This window comes from Oncorhynchus gorbuscha, linkage group LG05 (genome assembly GCF_021184085.1).
Source record: "Oncorhynchus gorbuscha isolate QuinsamMale2020 ecotype Even-year linkage group LG05, OgorEven_v1.0, whole genome shotgun sequence".
In the NCBI taxonomy this organism is placed as follows: Eukaryota; Metazoa; Chordata; class Actinopteri; order Salmoniformes; family Salmonidae; genus Oncorhynchus; species Oncorhynchus gorbuscha.
The window spans coordinates 69,117,898-69,136,562 of record NC_060177.1 but is presented as its reverse complement, the minus strand read 5'-3'; positions in this window follow the sequence as shown (position 1 = coordinate 69,136,562).

Genomic DNA, 18,665 nt, shown 5'->3' with positions numbered 1-18,665 from the left:
AGAGTGGATTATTGACTGAAGCCGCCATCTAAACGGATTTTTTATGGAAATAAAGAAGAAATGTATCCAACAAAAGGACCATTTCTATGTAACTGAGACCTTTTGGAGTGCCAACAGAAGAAGATCTTCAAAAGTAAGGCATATATTATATCGCTATTTCTGACTTTCGTGTCTCAACTCCCTGGTTGAAAATGATTTGTTATGCATTTGTGTGCTGGATGCTGTCCTTAGATAATCGCATGGTTTGCTTTCACCGTAAATCCTTTTTTAAATCTGACACTTTGGCTGAATTAACAACAAGTTACGCTTTATTTTGATGTATTGCACTTGTGATTTCATGAAAGTTTAATATTTATAGTAATTTAATTTGAATTTGGCGCTCTGCCATTTCACCAGATGCTACCGTCCCACCTATCCCAAAGATGTTTAACATTCACAAGGCTGCAGATGGATTACCAGGACGCGTACTGGTACTTACCAGTTGGCAAGTGTCTTCACTGACATTTTCAAACACTCCCTGACTCAGTCTGTAATACCTACATGTTTCAAGGAGACCAGCATAGTCCCAAGAATGCCAATGTAACCTGTTTAAATGACTATCACCCTGTAGCACTCACATCTCTAATTTGCATACAGCCTCAGATTTACAGATGATGCAATCTCTATTGCAATCCACACAGCCCTTTCCCACCAGGACATGTTATGCAGGTGAATGAGGACCCAAAAGCGACTTGGCGAAAACAGAGTTTTTAATCCAGTAAAGTTACTTTACAAACAAAAGGCATAATACTACTCGTAATGACGAGAACAGACTGGAGACTTGATCAAGAACTGCAGGTTGCCTCGGGAAGGCACTTGAACGTAGCAGACTCAGACACCTGCTCACCACGCAGCATCTGAGGGAAACACGACACGACAGGGCAATACATAGACACAGCACGGTGAACAATAGACAAGGATCCGACAGGACAGGAACGGAAAACAAGGGAAGAAATAGGGACTCTAATCAGGGGAAAAGATAAGGAACAGGTGTGGGAAGACTAAATGATGATTAGGGGAATAGGAACAGCTGGGAGCAGGAACGGAACGATAGAGAGAGGAGAGAGGGGAGGGGGAGAGAGAGGGATAGAAAAAGGGAACGAACCTAATAAGACCAGCAGGGGGAAACGAACAGAAGGGAAAGCATAATGACAAGACAATCTAAGACAAAACATGACAGTACCCCCCACTCACCGAGCGCCTCCTGGCGCACTCGAGGAGGAATCCTGGCGGCAACGGAGGAAATCATCAATAAGTGAACGGTCCAGCACGTCCCGAGACGGAACCCAACTCCTCTCCTCAGGACCGTAACCCTCCCAATCCACTAAGTATTGGTGACCCCGTCCCCGAGAACGCATGTCCATGATCTTACGTACCTTGTAAATAGGTGCGCTCTCGACAAGGACGGGAGGGGGGAGGGAAGACGAACGGGGGTGCGAAGAAAGGGCTTGACACAGGAGACATGGAAGACAGGATGGACGCGACGAAGATGTCGCGGAAGAAGCAGTCGCACAGCGACAGGATTGACGACCTGGGAGACACGGAACGGACCAATGAACCGCGGAGTCAACTTACGAGAAGCTGTCGTAAGAGGAAGGTTGCGAGTGGAAAGCCACACTCTCTGGCCGCAACAATACCTTGGACTCTTAATCCTGCGTTTATTGGCGGCTCTCACAGTCTGTGCCCTGTAACGGCAAAGTGCAGACCTCACCCTCCTCCAGGTGCGCTCACAACGTTGGACAAACGCTTGAGCGGAGGGAACGCTGGACTCGGCAAGCTGGGATGAGAACAGAGGAGGCTGGTAACCCAGACTACTCTGAAACGGAGATAACCCGGTAGCAGACGAAGGAAGCGAGTTGTGAGCGTATTCTGCCCAGGGGAGCTGTTCTGCCCAAGACGCAGGGTTTCTGAATGAAAGGCTGCGTAGTATGCGACCAATCGTCTGATTGGCCCTCTCTGCTTGACCGTTAGACTGGGGATGAAACCCGGAAGAGAGACTGACGGACGCACCAATCAAACGACAGAACTCCCTCCAAAACTGTGACGTGAATTGCGGGCCTCTGTCTGAAACGGCGTCTAACGGGAGGCCATGAATTCTGAACACATTCTCGATGATGATTTGTGCCGTCTCCTTAGCGGAAGGAAGTTTAGCGAGGGGAATGAAATGTGCCGCCTTAGAGAACCTATCGACAACCGTAAGAATCACAGTCTTCCCCGCAGACAAAGGCAGACCGGTAATGAAGTCTAGGGCGATGTGAGACCATGGTCGAGAAGGAATGGGGAGCGGTCTGAGACGACCGGCAGGAGGAGAGTTACCCGACTTAGTCTGCGCGCAGTCCGAACAAGCAGCCACGAAACGGCGCGTGTCACGCTCCTGAGTCGGCCACCAAAAGCGCTGGCGAATAGACACAAGAGTGCCTCGAACACCGGGATGACCAGCTAACTTGGCAGAGTGAGCCCACTGAAGAACAGCCAGACGAGTGGAAACAGGAACGAAAAGGAGGTTACTAGGACAAGCGCGCGGCGACGCAGTGTGCGTGAGTGCTTGCTTAACCTGTCTTTCAATTCCCCAGACTGTCAACCCGACAACACGCCCATAAGGAAGAATCCCCTCGGGATCAGTAGAAGCCACAGAAGAACTAAACAGACGGGATAAGGCATCAGGCTTGGTGTTTTTGCTACCCGGACGGTAAGAAATCACAAACTCGAAACGAGCGAAAAACAACGCCCAACGAGCTTGACGGGCATTAAGTCGTTTGGCAGAACGGATGTACTCAAGGTTCTTATGGTCTGTCCAAACGACAAAAGGAACGGTCGCCCCCTCCAACCACTGTCGCCATTCGCCTAGGGCTAAGCGGATGGCGAGCAGTTCACGGTTACCCACATCATAGTTGCGCTCAGATGGCGACAGGCGATGAGAAAAATAAGCGCAAGGATGAACCTTATCGTCAGACTGGAAGCGCTGGGATAGAATGGCTCCCACGCCTACCTCTGAAGCGTCAACCTCGACAATGAATTGTCTAGTGACGTCAGGAGTAACGAGGATAGGAGCGGACGTAAAACGTTCTTTTAGAAGATCAAAAGCTCCCTGGGCGGAACCGGACCACTTAAAACACGTCTTGACAGAAGTAAGAGCTGTGAGAGGGGCAGCAACTTGACCGAAATTACGAATGAAACGCCGATAGAAATTAGCGAAACCTAAAAAGCGCTGCAACTCGACACGTGACCTTGGAACGGGCCAATCACTGACAGCTTGGACCTTAGCGGAATCCATCTGAATGCCTTCAGCGGAAATAACGGAACCGAGAAAAGTAACGGAGGAGACATGAAAAGAGCACTTCTCAGCCTTTACGTAGAGACAATTCTCTAAAAGGCGCTGTAGAACACGTCGAACGTGCTGAACATGAATCTCGAGTGACGGTGAAAAAATCAGGATATCGTCAAGATAGACAAAAACAAAGATGTTCAGCATGTCTCTCAGAACATCATTAACTAATGCCTGAAAAACAGCTGGCGCATTGGCGAGACCAAACGGCAGAACCCGGTACTCAAAATGCCCTAACGGAGTGTTAAACGCCGTTTTCCACTCGTCCCCCTCTCTGATGCGCACGAGATGGTAAGCGTTACGAAGGTCCAACTGAGTAAAGCACCTGGCTCCCTGCAGAATCTCGAAGGCTGATGACATAAGGGGAAGCGGATAACGATTCTTAACCGTTATGTCATTCAGCCCTCGATAATCCACGCAGGGGCGCAGAGTACCGTCCTTCTTCTTAACAAAAAGAACCCCGCCCGGCCGGAGAGGAAGAAGGCACTATGGTACCGGCGTCAAGAGACACAGATAAATAATCCTCGAGAGCCTTACGTTCGGGAGCCGACAGAGAGTATAGTCTACCCCGAGGAGGAGTGGACCCCGGAAGGAGATCAATACTACAATCATACGACCGGTGAGGAGGAAGGGAGTTGGCTCGGGACCGACTGAAGACCGTGCGCAGATCATGATATTCCTCCGGCACTCCTGTCAAATCGCCAGGTTCCTCCTGAGAAGTGGGGACAGAAGAAATGGGAGGGATGGCAGACATTAAACACTTCACATGACAAGAAACGTTCCAGGATAGGATAGAATTACTAGACCAATTAATAGAAGGATTATGACATACTAGCCAGGGATGACCCAAAACAACAGGTGTAAAAGGTGAACGAAAAATCAAAAAATAAATAGTCTCACTGTGGTTACCAGATACTGTGAGAGTTAAAGGTAGTGTCTCAAATCTGATACTGGGAAGATGACTACCATCTAAGGCAAACATGGGCGTAGGCTTGTCTAACTGTCTGAAAGGAATGTCATGTTTCCGAGCCCATGCTTCGTCCATGAAACAACCCTCAGCCCCAGAGTCAATCAAGGCACTGCATGTAGCACCCGAACCGGTCCAGCGTAGATGGACCGACATAGTAGTACAGGATCTAGATGAAGAGACCTGAGTAGTAGCGCTCACCAGTAGCCCTCCGTTTACTGATGAGCTCTGGCCTTTTACTGGACATGAATTGACAAAATGTCCATCAAATCCGTAATAGAGGCACAGGCGGTTGGTGATCCTCCGTTCCCTCTCCTTGGTCGAGATGCGAATACCTCCCAGCTGCATGGGCTCAGTCTCTGAGCCAGAGGAGGGAGATGGTTGCGATGCGGAGCAGGGAAACACCGTTGACGCGAGCTCTCTTCCACGAGCTTGGTGACGAAGATCTACCCGTCGTTCTATGCGGATGGCGAGAGCAATCAAAGAGTCCACACTGGAAGGAACCTCCCGAGAGAGAATCTCATCTTTGACCACTGCGTGAGTCCCTCCAGAAAACGAGCGAGCAGCGCCGGCTCGTTCCAGTCACTAGAGGCAGCAAGAGTGCGAAACTCTATAGAGTAATCCGTTATGGATCGATCACCTTGGCATAGGGAAGCCAGGGCCCTAGAAGCCTCCCTACCAAAAACTGAACGGTCAAAAACCCGAATCATCTCCTCTTTAAAGTTCTGGTAATTGTTAGAACAATCAGCCCTTGCCTCCCAGATAGCTGTGCCCCACTCTCGAGCCCGGCCAGTAAGGAGTGAAATGACGTAAGCAACCCGAGCTCTCTCGCTAGAGTATGTGTTGGGTTGGAGAGAGAACACAATATCACACTGGGTGAGAAAGGAGCGGCACTCCGTGGGCTGCCCGGAGTAGCAAGGTGGGTTATTAACCCTAGGTTCCGGAGGCTCGGCAGGCCAGGAAGTAACAGGTGGCACGAGACGAAGACTCTGGAACTGTCCAGAGAGGTCGGAAACCTGAGCGGCCAGGTTCTCCACGGCATGGCGAGCAGCAGACAATTCCTGCTCGTGTCTGCCGAGCATGGCTCCTTGGATCTCGACGGCAGTGTTACGAGCATCTGTAGTCGCTGGGTCCATTCCTTGGTCGGATCCTTCTGTTATGCAGGTGAATGAGGACCCAAAAGCGACTTGGCGAAAACAGAGTTTTTTAATCCAGTAAAGTTACTTTACAAACAAAAGGCATAATACTACTCGTAATGACGAGAACAGACTGGAGACTTGATCAAGAACTGCAGGTTGCCTCGGGAAGGCACTTGAACGTAGCAGACTCAGACACCTGCTCACCACGCAGCATCTGAGGGAAACACGACACGACAGGGCAATACATAGACACAGCACGGTGAACAATAGACAAGGATCCGACAGGACAGGAACGGAAAACAAGGGAAGAAATAGGGACTCTAATCAGGGGAAAAGATAAGGAACAGGTGTGGGAAGACTAAATGATGATTAGGGGAATAGGAACAGCTGGGAGCAGGAACGGAACGATAGAGAGAGGAGAGAGAGGGAGGGGGAGAGAGAGGGATAGAAAAAGGGAACGAACCTAATAAGACCAGCAGGGGGAAACGAACAGAAGGGAAAGCATAATGACAAGACAATCTAAGACAAAACATGACAGACTCAGTATCGGTACTTCTTGTATATAGCCTCGTTATTGTTATTTTATTGTGTTACTATTTCCTTTTGCAAATGTTTCTTACTTTTTAAACTCTGCATTGTTGGGAAAGGGCTTGTTCGTTAGCACGTCACGGTGAAGTTTACACCTATTGTATTCAGCGCGTGTGACCAATAAAATTGGATTTGATACACACACTCCTTCCAATACCATACACACATACACACACTCCCTACAATACTATACACACATCACACATACACACACACCCTACAATACCATACACACATTACACATATACACACTCCCTACAATACCATACACACATCCAATACCACACACACACACACTCCCTACAATACCAGGCAGTACCAGGAAACGCTACGAGAGCGCTAGCCATTTCACATCAGTTACACATGCACTTACACACACACACACACACACTACTAAAATCCTCAGACGTAGCCAGAACAAATGATCCTCATTAACCAAACACTGATATTAGGTTCAGTGGAGGCTGCTGGGGGGAGGACTGCTCATAATAATGGCTGGAACGACGCAAATGGATGATACCATTTCACTGATTCCGCTCTAGCCATTACCATGAGCCTGTCCTCCCCAATTAAGGTGCCACCAACCTCCTGTGATTAGATTATATCTGCCGTTTCCTGTTAACTCTGCTCTGATGACTATCTCTTCACTTCTTCTGGGAATGAGGTGCATAACTGGATCTATGCAACGTGACGGGATGGGGATAATCATCTTGACATTTGTCTATTTCTGAGGTGTAAAAAGAGAACTGTAATTTGGGAGTAAGCAGGGAAAGAGTCTTGAGCTCTGGGGCTTGACTGTCATGGCAGAAACAGATACAAATGTTACTTGGTTCAATTACAGCTCTCATGTGCTAACATATGGTGCTAGTCATCAATACTCATTTCATATCTTGTACTTAATGCGCAAGTATGCACACACACACACACACACACACACACACACACACACACACACACACACACACACACACACACACACACACACACACACACACACACACACACACACACACACACACACACACACACACACACACACACACACACACACACACACACACACACACACACACACACACACACACACACACGATCTTATTCATCATGCTAATTTCATACTAATTAATTTAATCAATTACATTCACAGCTGAGACTGGGGAGGCTGAAACTGACAGAAACATACACATAGAGTGTGATCAGAATGCACTGGAGACGTACAGTTGAAGTCGGAAGTACTTTTATTTATTTATTTATTATTTCCTCTTTATTTAACCAGGTAGGCTAGTTGAGAACAAGTTCTCCTTTACAACTGCGACCTGACCAAGATAAAGCAAAGCAGTTCGACACATACAACAACACAGAGTTACACATGGAATCAACAAACATACAGTCAATAATACAGTAGAAAAAGTCTATATACAGTGTGTGCAAAAGAGGTAGGATAAGGGAGGTAAGGCAATAAACAGGCCATGGTGGGGAAGTAATTACAATATAGCAATTAAACACTGGAATGGCAGATGTGCAGAAGATGAATGTGCAAGTAGAAATACTGGGGTGCAAAGGAGCAAGATAAATACATAAATACAGTATGGGGATGAGTCAGTTGGATGGGCTATTTACAGGTACACCTCAGCCAAATATATTTAAACTCAGTTTTTCACAATTCCTGACATTTGATCCGAGTAAAAATTCCCTGTCTTAGGTCAGTTAGGATTACCACATTATTTTAAGAATGTGAAATGTCAGAATAAGAGTAGACAGAATGATTTATTTCAGCTTTTATTTCTTTCATCACATTCCCAGTGGGTCAGAAGTTTACATACACTCAATTAGTATTTGGTAGCATTGCCTTTAAATTGTTTAACTTGGGTCAAACGTTTCGGGTAGTCTTCCACAAGCTTCCCAAAATAAATTGGGTGAATGTTGGCCCATTCCTCCTGGCAGAGCTGGTGTAACTGAGTCAGGTTTGTAGGCCTCTTTGCTCACACACGCTTTTTCAGTTCTGCCCAAAAAAAATTATATAGGATTGAGGTCAGGGCTTTGTTATGGCCTCTCCAATACCTTGACTTTGTTGCCATTTTGCCACAACTTTGGAAGTATGCTTGGGGTCATTGTCCATTTGGAAGACCCATTTGCGACCAAGCTTTAACTTCCTGACTGATGTCTTAAGATGTTGCTTGAATATATCCACATCATTTTCTTTCTTCATGACGCCATCTATTTTGTGAAGTGCACCAGTCCCTCCTGCAGCAAAGCAGTGGCTTCAGTGGAGCAGTGGCTTCTTCCTTGCTGAGCGGCCGGTTATGTCGATATAGGGACTCGTTTTACTGTGGATATAGATTATTTTGTACCTGTTTCCTCCAGCATCTTCACAAGGTCCTTTGCTGTTGTTCTGATATTTATTTGCACTTTTCGCACCATAGTACGTTCATCTCTAGGAGACAGAACGTGTCTCCTTCCTGAGCGGTATGACGGCTGCGTGGTCTCATGGTGTTAATACTTGCATACTATTGTTTGTACAGATGAACGTGGTACCGTCAGGCCTTTGGAAATTGCTCCCAAGGATGAACCAGACTTGTGGAGGTCCACCATTTTTCTTCTGAGGTCTTGGCTGATTTCTTTTGATTTTCCCATGATGTCAAGCAAAGAGGCACTGATTTGGAAGGTAGGCTTTGAAATACATCCACAGGTACACCTCCAATTGACTCAAATTATGTCAAATAGCCTATCAGAAGCTTATAAAGCCATGACATCATTTTATGTAATTTTCCAAGTCTGTTTAAAGGCACAGTCAGCTTAGTGTATGTAAACTTCTGACCCACTGGAATTGTGATACAGTGAATTATAAGTGAAATAATCTGTCTGTAAACAATTGTTGGAAAAATTACTTACCTAACCGACTTGCCAGAACTATAGTTTGTTAACAAGACATTTGTGGAGTGGTTGAAAAACGAGTGTTAATGACTCCAACCTAAGTGTATGTAAACTTCTGACTTCAACTGTACACACACTCGACCTGTTTTCAAATGTCCACCCTTTCTTCACCTTCTCACCTCTCGTTTCCACTCCTTTCCACACCTCAGTCCCTCTTTCTCTCCCTCTTTTCCTCCCTCTCTCTATTCCCTCAAAAAGTCTGTCACTACATGGCTCACACCTCTCTCTGTGTCTGTCTATCTGTGTCTGTGTCGGTTTTTAAAAGCAGGCCAGGGGAACACCTGTTTATCTAGCTAGTGTTGGTCCAGTATGACCGAGAATTTTCCAGACCAGGGGTCACAGAGACACAGTGAGTCAGCCATTAGTCAGGCTCTTCCTGGGTAAACACAGCCTCACAGACAGCTTCCTTTGTCTACTGGTGCATGGACGATAAGATATACAAACAGTTTGAACTTCATTTCATTCACCTGGCTAAGTGGGATTTCGACAGAATTAGATCATAGTCTCAGTAGTCCTAACCCTGATAGCAGCTATTATTGTGCTAACCAGCAAAGAACCCCACACAAGGCACACACACATACGTGTGCATGAAACATACAATGAATATAATATTCCTTAAGAGAGAGAGAGGAAGAGATCGGGAGAGAGGAAGAGGGAGATGAAGAGAGAGAGGGAGATGAAGAGAGAGAGGGAGAGGAAGAGAGAGAGAGAGGGAGAGACTTGACTTTGTCTTTCTTTAATGAAACATTCTCATTTCATTAAAATTCACCAACCCCCCCTTAAAAATAAAACACCTAAATATATCCTGTACTTCATACATGTACCATACTCATCTTTCCCTGTACCACACAATACAAAACAACACCACACATCACAATAACCAAAAAATCTTACCACTTCTACAATCGTATATCCAAAACATCTTCCCCAGCTATACAAACAGCCCCCAACACACCATATCTCCTGAAACATCTCCACACTTTATCATTCTATTGACAGTTTCCCAAAGTTTGGCTTTGAACCTATTTAGCTATGTTTTGTGGAAAAATGTAGCTAGGATAGAACATCAACATTGAGTTGTGGTACAATCTTATTGGGGTAAAATTGGCTTACTTACTTGCTAGTTCGGTAGTAAACAATGCATATCATTGGTTGTAGCTAGCAATGCAAACTAACATGAGCACCATGGCAGTTTGTCAAATGCTGGTCTTTTTAAACTTAACATAGCTAATGTTAGCTAGCTATGTTTTGAGTAATAACATATTATATATTGTGGTGCATGAACTGGCCATAAGCGTTAGCTAATGTTAGTCTTACCTAGCTAATGTTAACTGGCTATCAAAGAAACCATGTTCACTAGCTTATTTGTTCATGTTCGTTTGTGCTCTGATTACACGCAAGTGTCTAGGTCAGCAGTTTACACATGACTTTAGCCTTATATGAAAAACCTTACTTGGCAAAATATAGCTAGCTTTCCTCGCTTGTTGTTTAGCTACCTAGTCAACATTAGCTCTCATCTGACTGGTGTAACGTTATGTTAGATAGCTAGCTACCCAGCTAATTAAAACAAAATGACATTAATTGGCTAGCTACCGTTATTTGCCTGTTCGTTAGCAAGCTTCCAGCAGACTGGCGTTAGCTAACTACACAGGCTAGCTGTTGGACTTGGACAAGCAACAAAGCGTTAGCTAGAGAGCTAGCTAGCTACCGAGTAAATCTAAATATCTGTTTGCACGTATTGATTAACCTCAGCTTGAATATCACCATAAAGCTAGCTATGTACAGTAGCCTAGGTTTGTTCGCGTTCGCATACACCTTATGATTGGCAGCCTGGTGCAAGCAGATGTGTTGTTGCCGAGCAACCAACCTGGTGTTAGATCGCTGAGCGTTGGCTGAAAAAGATGTTAGCATTGTCAGAAATGCTACAAAAGGTAGCATATCATTGGTTCATAATGGACAGAAATGAGAAATGTTACAAATCTGGTATGTGGTTCTCTGTAACGACTGGACGGCTCATGGCGAGAAGCGGGGTGTTTTGAATTTAACATTGATTGAAGTGCAATCTCTACTATTGTCGAGCCGACCAGAATGATTATACTATCCCATTTTAGCATGGACATTGCCATTGAGGGATTCCGCCATTTTAAAGTAGTTAAAGTAGTCAACTATTTGGGGATTCCTACGGGTTGTAGCCTCAATTGTGCTGCCGATACTGTTACATATGCTATAATGGCTCATATATAAAGATGAGTCCTCCATCTATCTTTGACTGGCACACACATACAATTATGCACAGTAATGCAGACACACAATCTCAGCACAGGAGTATGTACTTCACAAGAGACTGCAATGATATATTCACGAAAGCATCCATGCATCTCATTTCCATCTATGAATTCATTATGCTATTATGTTTTCTTGTTTGTGTTGTTCTACCCCTCTTAGTTTCTACCAGGAAGCTAAGGCAGGTTATGGTTACGTACCCCCTCAAATCCTGAGATTAATGGACAGAAGTCACCAGCACCAAATAAAGGCAATTGCTCCGTTAATGTATGTGTTTGTGTCTGTGTATCAGCACAAAAGGTGTTAGGGTTGGCTTCGGTGAGTGTTTGAGTGGGTGCATGGATGTGGCCCAGAGCCAAGTCAATGTTCTACTTCATCAGGTTCAAAATGTGTCAACTTATCTCTTGAGCGCTGTGTGTCAGATGTTTTCAAAAACAGAAGTGTAAAGTACATTTGTCTAAATATTTAAATATTACTTGTCTATTATATATTTGAACATTGTAGTGAGTAGGTTATATGTGTCTTTAAGGCAGCAACTAGACTACTTTCTCATTTTAGACCAACAGTGTCAATTTTTCAGTTTAGTTATCATGGAGCTAAAAATACTAGGGTGTGACGTCCTCTGACATCACTGTCAAGGGTGTTGTAATGTTTACGCTGTGAACTTTACTGGTTGATCAGACACCTGTGGGTCTAATGAAGACTTGTGTGCAAAATGTATTTTTTTCACAGTTACTGTGTTTTAATTTCCTTACACAGTATATGTACACCAATGGAAACACACATAGCACGTACACACACATCTTTACAGACTACAGACACAAACTATACAAATAACAGCCGATGTAATGAAGGAACATTAATAAAAACATCAAACCAACAACATCAACAAGACAACAACATCCAGAAAACACCATCAACATCTTGGAATGTTGATACAGTACAGTAGCTTTGGCACATTCTTTTTTACCAGAGAATTCCATTTTCACCTTGATAAGAAAAATTGTAGTGAGTGGTTTGATAAACTGAATGGGTGAGTGTCCATTCTCCACTACTGGGCTTTTCTCTTAGAATACTGTAGGCTGGTGAGGACAGCCATCCCTAGCCCCCGGGTCTGTTATCCTCCCACCCTTGACCCTGTTCGTCCTTGTTAGCCAAATAGCCAACTTCGCCTGGGCAAACAGAAAATTCAAAACACATTTGGCCTTCTCCTATTTTGAATATCTGTACCCCATTATAAACATCCCAACAGTAAAAACCACCCCCAACCTCTCACACAGACATTCCAACAGAGGCATTAATGGCATTAACCTTGAGCACACAGAAAACACATGAATCACAGTTTCTTTCATAACACAGAAAGGACACCCCTGCCCGATTCCCGGTTCAACCCGTACCAACCATCTGTTAGTGGCCAGGGCTCCATGAAGAACCTTCCACTGGAGGTCCCCTGACCTCTTTGGTACTGGGGGTTTGTAAAGCCCCCTCCATCTAAAACCCACCGTACTCTCCACCCCACATACCTACTGCCACTGATGTGCCTTCACTCCTGTTAGGCTCCTAATGTTCTTTACCTTAACGCAGAGGTTGTAGAGGGCTTTACCTCCCACCCCTTCAAACTCCCCCAGGCTCGGAGTGTTAAAATCTAACAAGTTCTCCAGAGCCTCTTGCCAGTCTCTGCAGTCACCTGCATTGGCAAAAACATTGGTAGCCCCGCCCCTTTTGGCCGCTCAAACACCCCCCTTACCGGCTCAGACAGTGCCTCCTGGACCTCCTCCGAAGTGTTCCACCCCTCCTCTCCCAGCAGTCGCAGGTCACCCAGCCTTTGTAAACCCGCTGCCATCAGTTGCCCCTATAGGATGGCCGACTGAACCAATCTCAAAGGGATGGCTGGGTTGTGGAAGATAGGCTCCTCCCATACCCACAGCCCAGGCTCCACACCCCCTTCTCGTGTGGGCCTTAGCAGCTGCCAGGCCCTCAGCACCGCGGAGTAAAAGTCTGAGAGACCTGCTGTACTCATCCTCTCCAGCTTCATGAGGAACAGCTGCCGGTCCAACCCTAATCCGCCAGCTCTCCTCAGCAGTGCGCATGCTGGTTCTCTCCAGCCGACATCAGTATGGTACAGCAGTCTCTGTGCCACCTTTAGTCGGAAAGCAGCCACCCTGCTCTCCAGTTCCACCAGGCCCTGTCCTACATTTACATTTACATTTAAGTCATTTAGCAGACGCTCTTATCCAGAGCGACTTACAAATTGGTGCATTCACCTTATGACATCCAGTGGGACAGTCACTTAACAATAGTGCATCTAAAACTTAGGGGGGGGGTGGGGTGAGAGGGATTACTTAACCTATCCTAGGTATTCCTTAAAGAGGTGGGGTTTCAGGTGTCTCCGGAAGGTGGTGATTGACTCCGCTGTCCTGGCGTCGTGAGGGAGTTTGTTCCACCATTGGGGGGGCCAGGGCAGCGAACAGTTTTGACTGGGCTGAGCGGGAGCTGTACTTCCTCAGTGGTAGGGAGGCGAGCAGGCCAGAGGTGGATGAACGCAGTGCCCTTGTTTGGGTATAGGGCCTGATCAGAGCCTGGAGGTACTGAGGTGCCGTTCCCCTCACAGCTCCGTAGGCAAGCACCATGGTCTTGTAGCGGATGCGAGCTTCAACTGGAAGCCAGTGGAGAGAACGGAGGAGCGGGGTGACGTGAGAGAACTTGGGAAGGTTGAACACCAGACGGGCTGCGGCGTTCTGGATGAGTTGAAGGGGTTTAATGGCACAGGCAGGGAGCCCAGCCAACAGCGAGTTGCAGTAATCCAGACGGGAGATGACAAGTGCCTGGATTAGGACCTGCGCCGCTTCCTGTGTGAGGCAGGGTCGTACTCTGCGGATGTTGTAGAGCATGAACCTACAGGAACGGGCCACCGCCTTGATGTTAGTTGAGAACGACAGGGTGTTGTCCAGGATCACGCCAAGGTTCTTGGCGCTCTGGGAGGAGGACACAATGGAGTTGTCAACCGTGATGGCGAGATCATGGAACGGGCAGTCCTTCCCCAGGAGGAAGAGCAGCTCCGTCTTGCCGAGGTTCAGCTTGAGGTGGTGATCCGTCATCCACACTGATATGTCTGCCAGACATGCAGAGATGCGATTCGCCACCTGGTCATCAGAAGGGGGAAAGGAGAAGATTAATTGTGTGTCGTCTGCATAGCAATGATAAGAGAGACCATGTGAGGTTATGACAGAGCCAAGTGACTTGGTGTATAGCGAGAATAGGAGAGGGCCAAGAACAGAGCCCTGGGGGACACCAGTGGTGAGAGCGCGTGGTGAGGAGACAGATTCTCGCCACGCCACCTGGTAGGAGCGACCTGTCAGGTAGGACGCAATCCAAGCGTGGGCCGCGCCGGAGATGCCCAACTCGGAGAGGGTGGAGAGGAGGATCTGATGGTTCACAGTATCGAAGGCAGCCGATAGATCTAGAAGGATGAGAGCAGAGGAGAGAGAGTTAGCTTTAGCAGTGCGGAGCGCCTCCGTGATACAGAGGAGAGCAGTCTCAGTTGAATGACTAGTCTTGAAACCTGACTGATTTGGATCAAGAAGGTCATTCAGAGAGAGATAGCGGGAGAGCTGGCCAAGGACGGCACGTTCAAGAGTTTTGGAGAGAAAAGAAAGAAGGGATACTGGTCTGTAATTGTTGACATCGGAGGGATCGAGTGTAGGTTTTTTCAGAAGGGGTGCAACTCTCGCTCTCTTGAAGACGGAAGGGACGTAGCCAACGGTCAGGGATGAGTTGATGAGCGAGGTGAGGTAAGGGAGAAGGTCTCCGGAAATGGTCTGGAGAAGAGAGGAGGGGATAGGGTCAAGCGGGCAGGTTGTTGGGCGGCCGGCCGTCACAAGACGCGAGATTTCATCTGGAGAGAGAGGGGAGAAAGAGGTCAGAGCACAGGGTAGGGCAGTGTGAGCAGAACCAGCGGTGTCGTTTGACTTAGCAAACGAGGATCGGATGTCGTCGACCTTCTTTTCAAAATGGTTGACGAAGTCATCTGCAGAGAGGGAGGAGGGGGGGAGGGGGCGGAGGATTCAGGAGGGAGGAGAAGGTGGCAAAGAGCTTCCTAGGGTTAGAGGCAGATGCTTGGAATTTAGCGTGGTAGAAAGTGGCTTTAGCAGCAGAGACAGAGGAGGAAAATGTAGAGAGGAGGGAGTGAAAGGATGCCAGGTCCGCAGGGAGGCGAGTTTTCCTCCATTTCCGCTCGGCTGCCCGGAGCCCTGTTCTGTGAGCTCGCAATGAGTCATCGAGCCACGGAGCGGGAGGGGAGGACCGAGCCGGCCTGGAGGATAGGGGACATAGAGAGTCAAGGGATGCAGAGAGGGAGGAGAGGAGGGTTGAGGAGGCAGAATCAGGAGATAGGTGGGAGAAGGTTTGAGCGGAGGGAAGAGATGATAGGATGGAAGAGGAGAGAGTAGCGGGGGAGAGAGAGCGAAGGTTGGGACGGCGCGATACCATCTGAGTAGGGGCAGTGTGGGAGGTGTTGGATGAGAGCGAGAGGGAAAAGGATACAAGGCAGTGGTCGGAGACTTGGAGGGGAGTTGCAATGAGGTTAGTGGAAGAACAGCATCTAGTAAAGATGAGGTCGAGCGTATTGCCTGCCTTGTGAGTAGGGGGGAAGGTGAGAGGGTGAGGTCAAAAGAGGAGAGGAGTGGAAAGAAGGAGGCAGAGAGGAAAGAGTCAAAGGTAGACGTGGGGAGGTTAAAGTCGCCCAGAACTGTGAGAGGTGAGCCGTCCTCAGGAAAGGAGCTTATCAAGGCATCAAGCTCATTGATGAACTCTCCGAGGGAACCTGGAGGGCGATAAATGATAAGGATGTTAAGCTTGAAAGGGCTAGTAACTGTGACAGCATGGAATTCAAAGGAGGCGATAGACAGATGGGTAAGGGGAGAAAGAGAGAATGACCACTTGGGAGAGATGAGGATCCCGGTGCCACCACCCCGCTGACCAGACGCTCTCGGGTGTGCGAGAACACGTGGGCGGACGAAGAGAGAGCAGTAGGAGTAGCAATGTTGTCTGTGGTGATCCATGTTTCCGTCAGTGCCAAGAAGTCGAGGGACTGGAGGGAGGCATAGGCTGAGATGAACTCTGCCTTGTTGACCGCAGATTGGCAGTTCCAGAGGCTACCGGAGACCTGGAACTCCACGTGGGTCGTGCGCGCTGGGACCACCAGAGTAGGGTGGCCGCGGCCACGCGGTGAGGAGCGTTTGTATGGTCTGTGCAGAGAGGAGAGAACAGGGATAAACAGACACATAGTTGACAGGCTACAGAAGAGGCTACGCTAATGCAAAGGAGATTGGAATGACAAGTGGACTACACGTCTCGAATGTTCAGAAAGTTAAGCTACGTAGCAAGAATCTTATTGACTAAAATGATTAAATGATTAAAATGATACAGTACTGCTGAAGTAGGCCAGCTGGCAGTGGGTGCGTTGTTGACACTACACTAATCAAGTCGTTCCGTTGAGTGTAATAGTTTCTGCAGTGTTGCTATTCGGGGGCTAGCAGGCTAGCTAGCAGTGATGTTTACGTTACGTTGCGTTAAAAGAACGACAATAGATGGCTAGCGAACCTAGAAAATCGCTCTAGACTACGGTCATGTACAACACTGCCGCTCTCAGCCAGTGGTGGCCCGACCAGAAAAAACACTTTAAGCCCTTCACAACCCCACTGCAAAGCAGGGGAGGGGCCCTATCCCCCCATGCCCCACAAAGACCTTTGCTCTTGCCCCAGTTTATCTTAGCTGACAAAGCTCCAGACTGGTCTCTAGTGCCTGTATATCCTGACCATCCCTGATCATCACAGAAACATTATCTGCATATGCTGACACTGCTATGCCTGTCACCACACCCATGCCTGTCCAGCACACTCCCTGCAGTCTCCGACATAGCAGACCCCAAAAAAGGCTCAATGGCTAGTGTATATAACTGCCCCGATAGAGGGCATCCTTGTCTAATGCCCCGTCTCACCCAGACTGGCCTACTGAGCCCCCCTCCCACCTTGACTATACATGATGCCCCAGCATACAACAGCTTCACACAGGTCAAAAGAATCTTCCCAAACCCAAACACAGACATCACATTAAACACATACTCATGGTCCACTCTATCAAAAGCCTTCTCTTGATCTAAAAAGACCAGTCCAAAGTTCACATTAGAACCTCTCAACAAGTCCAACATGTCCCTGATTAAGAACAAGTTGTCCGTGATTGAGCGTCCCAGTACACAATATGTTTGGTCCTTATGTACTGTCGAGTCCAGATGGGACTTCAATCTGCTCGGCGGCAGCTCATCGGCTACTCTCCTACCCCAACGCATTCACGCAACACGCAAAAGAAGTCCTATCCAATTATTCCCCAGAATTTTTTATTGAACCGGGGGACTTCTGGGTTAGGACCTCTGCCAGTTCATGGGACAACAGAGGAATGTCCATTTCATCCCTCTGTGCCAGAGAGAGCTTCGGGAGTCCTGCGAACAAGACCTGAGCACACATAGGATCACACATTTCTGCCCTATACAACTCAGTATAAAACTCCACAGTCCGCTCCCGCATCTCCCCCACCACAGAGGTCACCCGCCCATCAGACAGCCGTAGACAATGGATACCCTTGGCTTCACCGCTCTGTCTTTCCAAACCAAAGAAGAAGGAGCTGGGAGCATCCATCTCCTTGAGCATGGAGAACCTAGCTCTTACAAGTGCTCCCTTTGCTTTAACCTAAAATAAACTACCCAGGTCAACTACGTAATTCAGCTAAATTAGCCTAGAGGCCTACGTTGCCTTGCCCCATCATCTCTACCTCCATCTCACTAATACAACGCTCTAGTTCCCCCAATACTCTCCTAGCCTTTGAGGAGGAGAGAGATGTATACTGTTGACAGAAAAGCCTAATTTTGAATTCCCCCAGATCCTACATGTAACGGCTTTCTTGTGGTGAAGGAGAGTCGGACCAAAATGCAGCGTGATGATGATTCATGATATTTTAATGAAGGAAAAAAACTATACATGAAGAAACTACAAAATAATGAAATGTGAAAACCGAAACAGCCCTATCTGGTGCAAACACAAAGACAGGAACAATCACCCACGAAACACTCAAAGAATATGGCTGCCTAAATATGGATCCCAATCAGAGACAACGAAAATCACCTGCCTCTGATTAAGAACCACCTCAAGGCAACCATAGACTTTCCTAGACAACCCTACTCAGCCACAATCCCAATACCTACTAAAACCCCAATAGAAAACACACCACAAAATAAACCCATGTCACACCCTGGCCTGACCAAATAAATGAAGACAAACATACATACTTCGACCAGGGCGTGACAGAACCCCCCCCCCCCCAAGGTGCGGACTCCCGG